Source organism: Plecotus auritus, assembly GCF_963455305.1.
Source record: "Plecotus auritus genome assembly, chromosome: 6".
Classification (NCBI taxonomy): Eukaryota; Metazoa; Chordata; class Mammalia; order Chiroptera; family Vespertilionidae; genus Plecotus; species Plecotus auritus.
In genome coordinates, this window is record NC_137773.1 from 74,131,963 (window position 1) to 74,146,542 (window position 14,580).

Sequence of the window (14,580 nt, forward strand, 5' to 3'; positions counted from 1 at the left end):
TCATACCAAGATTACACATCCTAGAAAAGAATTATCCTAAAGATTTTGCCAGAATCAGCTACAACAAATTTTCAGGATTACATAATGTATCTGTTGATGTTCAGGCGTCCTCAAACTAGGGCCTGCGGGCCACATGCGGCCCGCCGAGGACATTTATCCGGCCCACCGGTGCCGGTGCCTGTCCTGCTTAGCAGCCGACTCGTCCCGGGCCCACAGTGCGCATAGGAATTTGTTCATAGTTTTTTTTTTTTTTTTTAAACTATAGTCCAGCCCTCCAACGGTCTGAGAGAGAGTGAACTGGCCCCCTGTTTAAAAAGTTTGAGGACCCCTGATAGATAAATCTTTATTCCTCAACAGGCAAAAGAATATTTATTTTAGAAGGCAGGTGAATGGTTTACTGTGAAGCTGTGTTAGGTTTCTTGTGTAGGTGCCTTAGTGATTATAATGATGACTGGGGACATACTTAATTCAGGAGATATTCAAAGATCATCTACACTCTATATATAGGCAGAAAGATAATTTTTAAAATTGTGTGGTTACTTTCTACTTAAAATATACATTGCATTTTTGGCCAATGCAACTTAAATTGTAATCTTGTTAGCTCATAGTAAAATGTTAACTATATTCTGTTACTTACATATTCCTGGCCTTAAGTAAAATATATGAACTAAAAAATTAAAACAAAAGGTGAATTAATATTTGAAAAACATTATTTTTATAATTTGGACAGGTCTATCTTTTTCTTCCTGAGGATGTCATCCTTCAGATGTCTTTCTTTGATTCAGAAACTGATATAATGCTAATAATGTTAATTATCTAGAAAACTGTGCAAAAATGTTGGGAGTAGGGAAATGCAAACCATCAAGCAAACAAATGAAATAATGCAATATTTTAACTTTAAATTTCAAAGTATAATAAAACAAGTACAAAAAATTCTGATACAGGATTGTTATCTCACTATGTTTTGTGGGAAAACTTCCCCATTTTGTCTACCCTTACAGTTTGAGGATAACCAATTTCTCAGGATTCTTTGGAATCTTAATTCTTTTGGAAGCAAATAAACAAGAGAAATTGTAACGTTTGTGTTAAAAATATTAAACTGACCAGATTTAAATTTTATAAAGCTAAATCAGGACTTAAAAATCATTAAAGCATTCACAAAGATATATGGGACTTCCTTTTCCTCATGAAGGCAGCTCAGGTTATTGTAATCAATTAATCAACTCTAAATTGAAACACACCAGTAAAAATGAATAAAACATAAAAACAACATGTCAAAGGGACAAGAAATAAACACCTTGACATAGTTGAGTGAAGTCACAAAACTCAAAGAGAAAAATATAAAAGCAGACAAAATAATCTTCAAATGACTGACATCTGACAACCAGAAGAAAATATCTTCAATCTGCTGAAAAAAATATTTATCTCCTTAGAATTCTGTAACTAGTAACATATCTGTCAAGTTTGGAGGAAAAATGACATTGAGGTAAATAAAAACTAAGAGTTCACTGACAGGAGACCCAGCCACACTAGCAGAAATTCTACAGGATGTATATTAGGTAGCAGTAAATGATTCCAGTGGAAAGTGTGTGTTATATCAAGTAATGAAGAGCAAAATACTGAAACAACAAAACCAAACTAAACAAAGATATGGTACATACAAAATCGTGTATGCAAAGAACAATGATAGTGATTCTTGGTGACTTACACTCATTCTTTCTCTTCCTACAAAGATGAGAAAATGACAGTAGCACGTTAAATCATAGCTAAAGATTGTAAATTATATGGTGGAAAAACATTGCTCAGGAGTGGCTCTCTATTTTTCTTGTCATTATTTTTCAGGTTCTCTTTGATGGACATGTAAATAAATAACTGTATAATAGTTATAAATTATAAAAGTGATTTAAGTATAAAGATTGTTTTCACCATTAAAAGAGTTGAATACAGTCCTAGAATTTAATGGGTGACTCTACTAAAGTGTTGTTCATCATCATATTTTAAACATTTAGTGTAGTGCTGATGATATGCATAAAAATATGTTGTAAATGAGCAACGTCAAGTAATCAACATGCATAACTTCAGACTCTTCCTTGCTATGCTCTCGGGGTACTAGATGAAGTTCACTAAAGAGCTCAGCTAGTACACATTTAATAAATGGCAGATAGTATTCACTTTAAAAAAACATTATAACCAAATTCCATTTATTGATTTATATACTACTTATTTAGTTTAAATTTAAGTATAATTAGTGTTTTAAAAACAAGCTTCTTCTAGCATATTTAAACATGTATGTCATGAAAGGGTGAGGAACAAAGGAACACATGGGTCCCAAGGAAGCTATTTTTTCTTTGCTACTTCAGTAAAAATTACTCATTTCTAAAAGAGTGAGCACTTTTCTTAATCTTTAAAAACAGGATATGATTAACAGACATTTCATGATTGAATTAGAAATATTAACATCAGCAACATGTTCCAAATATCCATCACCAAATGAAATTTACTAATATCACTTCATTACTCTTTGTGAATTGTGACTGAACAGTAATGCTTGCTTGCATATACAATTTTTATGTCTCATGATAAAAATATTTATAAAAATAGCCTGTATATATTCTTTCTCCTCCCTATCATATTTAACTGATATATATTAAACTCCCAGAATCTTATAAAAGGATTTTTAAATTTTTGTTTTGGTTTTAAACATATTATAATAATTTGTAAATGCCACAGTTTGGTGAAAAGATGTATGGCAGAGAGAAGAAATAATTTTGAGCTGATAGGACAGTGTAAATAAAGGCAAAAGGCAAGAGGAAATGACATTAGAGAGGGCATAATCTGTAGGGGAAGAAGTGTGAGTTGTGTATATATGCTAATAAGGTCAGTCACATACTGTGACTTAAATATCAGGTTGAATATGATGTGATAAGAAACAGAATTAGCATTGAATTGATAGGAGCAGATATAAAATAAAATGAGTCTGGCAGATTTAAGTTAATGAAGTAAGAAAAAGACTAGTTTGCAGCCTACTGAGACAATCCAAGATTGAGGGCTACTGCAGGCTAAGGAAGTAAATAAAATAAATTTTAATAATAATGATAGTGATAAGGGCTAGCTAGCTAGCTTAATTAGGCAGACAGGAAGGGGGAGTCCAGGAAGGATGGTGGCATTTCTGGCCTGAGCAATTAAAACAGCTACAAACCAAGGACAGAGGTAACTCTAGCCTCAGCAGCTAGAGCCCTAAGAGAGATCAGAAGCAACTCCAACCAGCAAGATGAGGGGGAGAGGGAAAGAGGGGCACCACGTGGGCTTTGAACTTTGAAACTAATACTATGTAGCAGAATGACCAATGAGGGAAGCACAGGGGTCCTAAATTAAGGAAGGGTCCAATTAGAAAAGGTCCGGTTCAGACTGCACCCTTTATAAACCAGAGACAAAGGGACACAAGAGAGATTACAGATTTAGATTTTTTTTTTAATTTAGATTTTTTCCCAAGAGAGAGCAGGCTTTTCCCATTTGGGGGGCCCTCCCCAGGGGGTCCCCTTTGGGGACACCCCTGTCCATATAGAGTTTGTATATGCTTCTAATAAAAGTCTACATTTTTATTAAAGGAATATGTTAGTCCATGAGTTTATTCTTCAGACTTCGCAGGGCAAGGACCTACAGAAGGAAAGTTTGCACCCCGAACTCCATGTTTTAGTAGTAACGAGAATAAAAAAATGACATGAGAGCCAAAAGTTACTGCATGATTAGTATATGCAGACTTTTTTTTTTTTAAAGAAAACTGCTAAGTGACTATTTCAAATGGGAAGTAAATCGAGAACATAAACATATAGCTATATGTTCTCCAAAAAGGAGAAGGGAAAAATTAAGGTAGTAATATAATAATAGAAGTGAAGGACTTAAGACAAGATTCATTCACTCAACAGGTACTATTCATCCAGTCAACAGGCACTGATTTTTCTACTATGCACAAAGAATATACTCTATGGTGGGGATAAAAGTGTAAGAATAATAAACACAGTTACTGTCTTTTTAAAATGTAAATGTGGTTGGTGAAATGAGCATTAATTAACCCACACAGAGATGTAAAATTACAACCACAATTAGGCTACAAAGAAAAGATTCATGATGCTGGGAAGCACATTATATGGCAGATTTGATCTTGTCAGAAAGATTGAGAATGACTTTCAAGATTTGAATTCTGAGTTCACTTGGATAGAATTACAGTAGAAAAAAGCACAAGGCTATGATCAAACCTTGAGGAATGCCCACATTTGGATTTAATAGTAAAATGTTTTATACAAACAACCAGGTAGAGTTGTTTTGAGACTGAGGAAAGAACAAAGGAAAGTTGGTATAAAATCAGGCACTGGCCACATGAAAATTATATTTAAATGAAAATATATTAAATTTTGGCCTTAATTACTTTTATTAAATATGGCATTCCACTAAGCACCAAGAAGATAGATGAACTAGCTCACTATATAGTTTACCTTTTCTAGTTTTGTTATGCAATAAAATTTTTCCGGACATAAAATTTAACATCTTCCAACTATCATATCTAGACTTTTAGGTTAGATACAAATGACCCAATGAGATTATTCCTGCAATAATATCTGTTATAACACAATACATACTCTTCCTACTAAGCATTTTATATAAATTACTGCAATCTTAATGTTAAATGTTACTTCAATACTTGTTTGGACTCCAACATAGAATTATATTACTTACTTTATTAGCTCATTTACCACCTACTATGCTATACTATTAGAAACATCTTTGGACCTGAGATGTTTGAGGTTACTTCTGGTAGTAATTTAAGCACCCCTTTGGCTTGCCATTTACTGACTATTTCCATAACTGTTACATATCTGTGGTCTTTATTAAAAATTAAGCTAATTAAATCAGCACTGATTAAGACCACTGTTTGATTGTAATAAGAAATTGAGTAGTACTGAAGTCATATTACCATGTAATTTGTAAATTCTATTTTATAAAAATATAGTCAAACCCTCACCTTTCAGAGGAATTATGTATATTGATGTAGATGTTTTAAAACATATGGCCTTTCCTTTTTTATAATATATTTACAACACATAAGCAATCAGACTCTTTTAGTCTCATTGTATATTATGTAGGCTTTATAAATTTTAGATACAAAATTATTATTCATTATGTCTATTATGAGCAGCAGTGAGAACTGATTCACATCTTCCACATTCACCAAATTTATATTGCATATATACATATATTCACATGTTTGGATGATGTTATATAGATAAGATGAAATATATTTAAACAAGTTATTTTGTAATGTTGGCTTCTGACTTCTATATAAAGAAAATTCATGCTTTCTTCTTGAAATGTATTTGAAAAGTTAGCAGATGAATTATGCCTATATGAATTTCATCTCATATTTAAATGTGTGGGAAGAAAATCAAGATACTTTTATCACTTGGACCTATTTGATATTTTAATAATTCAAAAACATTATTTTATTAAACATGTGGGAATGTATCATTAGTACAAATTACATAAATATGTCATCAGCATTGTAATATTCCATATGGGCCTTTGAGTTTAATATTTTAGCTTTATATTTGATTTGACTAATATTTTGATGCATATTTTTGTGATCATTAAATGATGCAAGCTCATTGAAATTTAAAGAAAATTTGCCAAGTAACTAAAAATTTAAGCAATTGCCTGCCTTCTGATTATTCAGGGAAAGGTATTGTCAATTTTTTTTGTATAATTTTATGAAATTCTTCTCTCTGTGCCAGTTTTAGGTTGCCAAACAAAATTGTTTTGTTTTCCCTGCTTCAATCCATGACTCCATCAGTGCTCTCACTAACCAATACCACCTTGATTTAAAAGTATGACCTTTTAGTAATTTTCAGGTTAAAGCATTTTTCTGTCTTTGTTTTGTATCATTTATAACTTCAATTCATATCAGATTTAATATTAATTTCTTCCTTCTTTCTCCAGCACTGGACAGGATATGATGAACTATTAATTTCACTCATTTTTTTTTCTTTTCTGGATCCTTTCCTTTCTATTTTGTTACAGGGAAAAGATCTTTCTCCTAATAAAACAAAACAACAAAGTAAAAAGACAGGTAAAAACAGATAAAATATTGAAGTAAACATACCACAGACAAATAATTCTTAAAATTGAGATAAAAGAACAGAAAATTTGTATGGAAAATAGAAGAGAAAGATATACATATAGCCGTTGAGCATATTAAGAGAAAAATTAAGGGGGAAAATTTTTTCAAAACATTATTGATACTTATGCTTTTGTAGGAGTATCTTGCATCTGCAAATAAACAGGGATTACCTATAGATTTTATGTAATCTTAAGAGAATATTCTGTCTGTTTTATTCTCTATAAGTGTAACAAAGAGGTTAAATGTATTGTTTAATGGTAACTTTGTTGATATGTACTGTACCTTCCCACACTCTGAACAGAAATAAACAAATACATATGGTCTGAAGATGTGAGAAAGTAAACTATGTGGACTTCTGGGAGAAGATCATTCTATGCTTAGGGACAGCCAGTATAAAGCATACGAGGCAGGAGGCCAGTAGCAAATTGGGCAAAGATGACAAAAGTAGAAATATTAATTATTTTATAATAATTATTCTAAACTATACATTATTTTTCAGACTGAACAAAAAATGATTTAAAACTATGGTAAAGTATCTCTAGAGTCAGGCTGACACTATGGAAACTTATTACCTATATTGAACAATTGAAAACTATACAGAAATAAGATTGAAAGTCTTTTTCACACCTTGATTCCTAGTTTCCTCCATCAAGGTAAGCACTGTTAATAAATTGAAGTCAGTTCATTTTATGAATTTACTAGAGGCCTGGTGCACGAAATTTATGCATGGGGTGGTGGTGGTGGGGGGTGTCCCTCAGCCCAGCCTGCACCCTCTCCAATCTGGGATCCCTAGAGGTATGTCCGATTGCTGGCTCCCAACTGGTCACCTGCCTGCCTTCCTGATTGCCCCTAACCGCTTCTGCCTGCCAGTGTGATCACCCCCTAACCACTCACTCCCCTGCCAGCCTGATTGATGCCTAACTGCTCCCCTGCCAGCCTGATTGCCCCTAACTGCCCTCCCCTGCAGGCCTGGTCCCCCACAACTGCTCTCCCCTGCAGGCCTGGGTCCTCCCCAACTGCCCTCCCCTGCTGGCTTGATCGCCCCCAACTATTCTCCCTTGCAGGCCTGGTCCCTCCCAACTGCCCTCCCCTGTTGGCCTGATCCCTTCCAACTGCCCTCCCCTGCTGGCCATCTTGTGGCAGCCATCTTGTGTCCACATGGGGGCAGCCATCTTGTGTGTTGGAGTGATGGTCAATTTGCATATTACTCTTTTATTAGATAGGATAGAGGCCTGGTGAATGGGTGGGGGCCAGCTGGTTTGCCCTGAAGGGTATCCTGGATCAGGGTGGGGGTTCCCTTGTGGCGTGGGGTGGCCTGGGTGAGTGGCCTGTGGTGGTTTGCAGGCCGGCCGCGCCCCCAGGCAACCCAAGCAGAGGCCCTGGTATCTGGGATTTATTTATCTTCTATAATTGAAACTTTGTAGCCTTCAGCAGAGGCCAGGGCAGACCAGGAACTTGGCTTCCTCCATTGCCGGGGAAACCCAAGCCTTCTGTTTGCTCTGTGGCCACAACCATTTTTGTTGGGATTTATTTATCTTCTATAATTGAAACTTTGTAGCCTTGAGTGGAGGCCTGGGCCGGCCAGGGTGTACAGGAAGCTTGACTTCCTCCATCGCCAGGGAAACCCAAGCCTCCTCTTTGCTCCGTGGCTGCAGCCATTTTTGTTGGGATTTATTTATCTTCTATAATTGAAACTTTGTAGCCTTGAGCGGCCAGGAAGTTTGGCTTCCTCCATTGCCGGGGAAACCCAAGCCTTCTGCTTGCTCTGTGGCCGCAGCCATCTTGATTGGGTTAATTTGCATACTCGCTCCTGATTGGCTGGTGGGCATGGCTTGTGGGTGTAATGAAGGTATGGTCAATTTGCATATTACTCTTTTATTAGATAGGATATACATATCTATGTCCATATATAGATTGAAAAAAAAGGGATCCAACTAATTTTATTCTCTGATTTCACTTTTCACCTAAATATCATAGGCATGTTCCCATTTCACTATATGGAGACCTGCCTCATGCATTTTAATGCTAGCATAGTATTCCATAAAAAGGGAATATTCCACAATTTACTTAACCAAACCTCTCCTCTGACTTCCACTTTGTATAGATTTTTTTAAAATTATAAACATTTTGGCAATGAATATTATCATAAAAAGATTTAGGGCATTTATAAGAATATTTCTTTTATATAAAATTAAAGAACTACAAATGCTTATCTTATATCCTTGAGTCTTTGCTCATATCTTTCCTTTAATATAGCATATGAAATGCTTTTCAGCCTCCATGAATTCTAGGAGAAATTTTATCCATTTATCAAAGGGTAGGAAGAAAAAAATGTTATTGCTGATTCTGAACTGATAGTCATCACTTCTTTTCTGGGATGCCATAAAAATTCACACTTTAAAAAAATTCAATCCTTTGTTTTATAAACATGGCAGAAGTTTTCAGTAAATATAGATCCAATGGTAATAAATCTAAGTTTTACAAAAAGGGCTAATGAATAGAATAATTGGGACAAGAAAGATTTGTCTATTTCACACAGATTTCCTTTTTGGCTTTCATCTTTTCACTAGCTGACCAGAAATATATGTGCATGCTGTGAAAGAAACAACCAATATACATAACAAATAGGAAAATAATAAGGTATATATGTACACATTCATCTTGAAAATGGATTAAAATTGATTAACACTATTGGCAAAATATTTTTGTTGTTTATTTAAGAAAACAAAAGTCTTATATATGATATAAGTTACTGAGATTAATCAGCAGGAATTTGCTGCAGGTAGTCATAGCTCTTTCTGAAATGTCTTTTAGGCATCGATATTAGTTAGACTTAATAGGAATCTGGTTGCTGGGAAGAATTTATAAAAATTGTTGATCTCCTGTTGTTTTAGTAAGAATCATATTATCTGTCTTCTCTCAGGTGAAAAAAACCTAGGACTATTCTGCTTATATGGTGCATTTTCTGAGGTTCCGAAACATAGGTGCACTAATGCTTATTCTGCCACATTGAAACTACAGATGCCATTACATTATTCTATGTTTTTGCCTGAAAACGTTTCTATTAAAAAGTCACATGCCTTTTTAAAACTGTTATTTGTAAAATGTTATGGAGTGACCTTACTATATATGATGTATGTGTGTACTCATTTATTTCATGTATTTTTACTGAACACCATTTATATTATAGTGCTCAAAGGCCAGGAATAGTGTGGTAAACAGGAAGGAAATATCCCCACCATCAATGGGTGCACACACCAGTAGACAGTCAGCCACTAAGCAAACAGATAAATTTAAATGAGGTGGTCATAAGTATACAAATACAAAATAGAGAAAGGCAACAAGATATGAAGTCATGCAGAGGATGTGAAGGGAAGGAATCTTTTAGATACAGCAGTCAGAAAGAGATCAGTATTGGGGGGGGGTGTGAGTTTGAGCAGAGGCCTAAATAAATTAAGAGGTGTAGCCCCTGGGAGAATGTTCTGAAGAGACAAAATGGCACAGTGACCCTTCAGTGGCCGGTGTGCTAATCTGGGTGACCAAAGCAGAGGACAATAGACAGGGTACGAAATATCGGTAAGGCTGTAAGGTGGAAAAAATGCGACTTCTTTTCTGGGGATAATTTAGATGGTTTTGAGCTGGAAAGATGACAATCTCATTAGCATCTTTAAAAGATCACTCTGCCTATGATGTAGAGGACCAACAGGACAGTCCAAGTGGAAGCAGGAAACTGTTAGGAGCAGGCGTCCTCAAACTACGGCCCGCGGGCCACATACGGCCCTCCAAGGACATTTATCCGGCCTGCCAGGTGCTGCTGCCTGTCCTGCTTAGCAGCCGACTCGTCCTGGGCCCGCAGTGCGCATAGGAATTTGTTCATAGTTTTTTTTTTAAACTATAGTCCGGCCCTCCAATGGTCTGAGGGACAGTGAACTGGCCCCCCGTTTAAAAAGTTTGAAGACCCCTGGTTAGGAGGCTCTGCAGTATTTTGGCTAAGATGCTGGTGGCTTAAGCTACAGGAGCAGCAATACAGGCAGTCTCATATGAGATATATGTTGAAGGGGACAACTCGCCTTGCTGATATATTGGATATAGAATACAAGGACTAGAGAACTGATGGGATGGTAAGTAGATTTTGGCCTGAGCAACTGGTTGAATTATTCATTTGAATGGGCAGGATTGGGGAGAACAGGTTCAGGGTTAGGGAGAGAACCAGAGGTGTGTTTCAGACATGCTCAATTTGAGATGCTTATCAGGTAAACATATAAAAGTATCAGATAGGTATATGGATATTAGAGTATAGTGATCCTGGGAGAAAACACAGTGGTACGTAATATTTAATGTACATGTCTTGAATGACACAGGCTAGATAAGATCATATTGAGAGTATAAGTATAGAACAGAGAAGTGATTAAATGATTTTGAGAATTCTATGTACACGGCATTTAAATGTAGAGTATTACTATTAAAATTATGTAAAATGTGTATGAAAAAAAGTGGAATAAAGCAGAAAAGATATTGACTTTAAACATTTGGACTGTACAGAGATTTGGATATTTTCCAAATTTCATTATGATTTGGTTAAGTTTATACATTTAAATGTAAGGGATGGGCAAAAGTAGTTGTAAGTGAAACAGAGTTTATTCTTATATTATTATTAATTATTGTATTTTATATTAATTATTATATTATTTCCTATGGGAACAACTGCAACCCTACTTTTCCCACCCCATATGTTGAGAATTCATAGAATGTGGTTAAGTCTATACTTTCAAAGAGATGTTGAGTGTTTGAGCACTCTGATAATGCTGCCTCCCCTCAGCATTCATTTTGAGAGATGAAGTGGCCTGCAGGGGCTTTGAACTGACCCTAGCCCCACCCAGGGGCACATGCCCAATGTAAGGGGCCACAGAGTCACAGTATATGTAAGTTCCTGAAATGAATTCCTTAATGGCCCTGTGACAGACAGCCTCCCCCACCTCGCAGGCCTTCCCCCTGTGTGCCCTAGATAAGACCCCCATGAAGCTTACCACAACTCTTCCTCTTCTGGGTTTGAATTGGCCAATCTGACCTTAGCCAGGAACCTCAATTCTCCACTTGTGGACCTGGGCATGTGCCCCAGATCCTACTGCGGGTCTCTGCCTGCACCCTTCCCTGACTCCTCAGATGGCCCCTCAGGTTCTGGTGTGTACCTTTCCAGGACCTATGAACAATAAACTTCTCAATTTCAATTTCCTGTTTTTTGTTGAACCAAGGCTCCCCATTCATCTAACACCCCACAGCTCTGCCTAACAAATGTTTTGGTTTAACAGTCACAATATTTGGTGTTAAGAACAGGAAAAGGATGGACTGAATAATGCTTGCAATCAATGGTGGGTAGGAAAATGCCTTTTAGCTGAAAATGGCTTACTGGCTGACGCTCCCAGGAAGGTAATTCTATCTGGGAGCAGTCCACCACCCACAGGTATTTGGTTGCACTGCTTTGCACTACTGCCTATGGCTTATGCAGGATGCTGCCCTGCTTCCCATCCCAATGTGCAAACTTGGAACAAAGCAATCAAAGTCCTCTGAATCTCAGAGTGTTGGTCATCAGAGCTGATCTGATATGACACAGATATATTTTTCCACCTATTAACTCCCCAAGATGGGGTCAATTCCCCCAGTGAGTCTTACACTTCAGGCATGTTTCCTGAAGACTCTAAGCATGGACCTTGCTTGCTCACCATTAAGAGAATTAGCTAAGATTTCTACAGGGGCTCTCTACATTAATTAATGGCCTTGGTTAACATCCAGGACACTAGAGTGGCAACCCCCACCCAAGTGTTGGCTACTGGATAAAGTTTCTGGGCAGTGCCTTTAGGAGGAGAAGAGGAAGACTGCCCTTCCTTGACCACTGTGCTTGAGGGTGGCACAGAAACTCTGAGTCCTAACCAGTGCAATTGGGGCACCTTCCCTCAAGAAGTCACAGCCTCTTCCAAAGACAAGTCTGCCAAGAAACCAGAAACACCAATCAAAGGATATGTGCACCCTTATGTTCATAGCAGCACAATTTACAATAGCTAAGATTTGGAAACAGCCTAAGTGCCCATCAGCAGATGAGTGGATTAGAAAACTGTGGTACATCTACACAATGGAATACTATGCTGCTGTAAAAAGGAAGGGACTCTTACTGTTTGCAACAGCATGGATGGACCTGGAGAGCATTACGCTAAGCGAAATAAGTCAGAGAAAGATAAATATCATATGATCTCACTCATTTGTGGAATATAACGAACAACATAAACTGATGAACTAAAATAGATCCATAGACACAGAAGCATCAAACAGACCATCCAACCTCAGAGTGAAGGCCGGGTGGTGGTGGTGGGGGTGGTTTTAGAGATCAACCAAAGGACTTTATGCATGCATATATAATACTTTAAACAATAAAGAATTTTGAAAAACAAACAAACAAAAAAAAAAACAGACAAGTCTGCGAGCTGTGTTGCTGCATACCTCATTCCCCAATTGGATGGGATATCGTGGGTCCCACTCTGGCTCTTGGTGGCACAAGATCTAATGCCCTGATATAAACAGCCTGAGCACCTGGTGCCTGTGCTTCCAAAAGTGCCAGGGCAAGTTGGCAGCCCCCCTCCCCTCCAATGTAAAAAGCCCATAATGAAGCATCCATCTTATATAAAAACTGCTGTTTGAAATTTTAACCCTGCTATTTTGGCTTCTGTAAATGCTTGCTTGCTTAAATAATAAGGAAAATAAGACTACTCCCATTCCAGAGAGGCCTTGGACTATGCTCCAGACAAAGTTGTCAGTGCTGACACCAGGCCAGGCCTTGAGATATGGTCTCACGGCCCCTTCCCAGCACGTAGGCCTTCTTTCCCAGAAGGCCCGGAAGTCTCATTTCAAATTTGGGAGATAAAAGAGCTAGGAAAAGTATAAATAGAAAAGGTTTCCTCCATGTAGGGGGGCCCAGAATTTGAAAGGCACATTTTTATCTGGCCCTGCCCTTAATAAAATGTAACTCCCTTTCTCTAAGCATGGCTTGGTTTTTTTTCCGGTCTTCTGTAACAATAGAAGTGGCCTGGGTGCTGTTCAGTGCCTGGATGTACCCTGGTTTACATTCTCTGGGTCTAGGGGCCAGCTCTAATGAGCCTACCACCATTATGCTAGTGGAGGTGACCCCAATTCCCTCTGGAGAGGGAAGTGTCTGACAATGAGTTGGGCCCTGGAATATCCTCTGCAGATATTTCCAGTGACAATTTAAAAGGTTTTTCCAGTGTAAGGTAAACTCAGCGAGAGATAGAGAATTAAAAACTGAAACTCAAAACTACCTGCTTCAAGATTCAAAATATTTCAAAAGACTTTGTACAGCAGGAAGGAGAAAAGGGGGGCTGGCTGGTTGTTTTAAGTGTCTAATATTGACTCTGAGCAGAAATGAGGCAACTAGCCAGTTTTCCAAGGACCTCAGAATGCATACTATTTAAAAGACACCCAGAGCCCGAGGGCCAAACTCATGAGAGGTATGGGTGAACCCTGACCCTATCCATGAAGGGTCACTTCAGGACTAAGTCAACATGAATTAAAGCAAAGGCTGCTGCCTCCAACAATAACAATGCTATAATCAAGGCTTCTAGTGATGAAGAAGAGTCCTAACATAAAGGCACACGTCCTAAAAATAAACAGGGAGTTTATCTCACTCCTGCTTACTTGAATTTTTATGGTTTGAGCCCACTTTTCTATCACAATTAATAATGCAAAGGATCAAAGTCAATGAAAGGCACTCAATGAAGCCCAACTCCTCCATTAAGATCGATATGGTCCAGGAAGTCCATCCCTTCTATGAACGTAGATGACCAGATGTCATCTCTAATCCCCAGATGACCCAGATGTCATCCCTAATCCCCAACAGGCCCCAAATTCAGAGAATATTTCTTAAGGGAACAGTCCTCACCAATTACAGGGTCTCACTCCTTCACTTTGTGGGGACCTCCTATACTATTCAGGAGGTCTTGGAGGGAATAAACATTGTAGCCTGCCATGAGGGGACTCTTACCCAGAATCCCAGATTTTACAATACTAAGAATCTCATGACCTCACAGACAGGCTTTGGGTGCCAGGTCCCACAACCCACCTCACAGAGCACCCTTCCGAAATCCTAGTCCTGGAGCCTCCAAACCAACCCCATCAGAAGTCAATGCCCTGGATGGTTCTAAATAGCTCAGTGCCTTATATTGGTAGCTCTGCCAATTGGAGGTCCCCAATTAGCATATATCTGGACATCCCTGGTGCAAATTCTTCTCTTTAAAACATGCAATCACCTCAGTACAAAGCCCAATCTCAATGGCTCAGAGGCCTTCAGAGAGTCCTGAGGCTCCCTCTGCCCTAAACAACTTTCCTGACCTTGGACTTGGCAG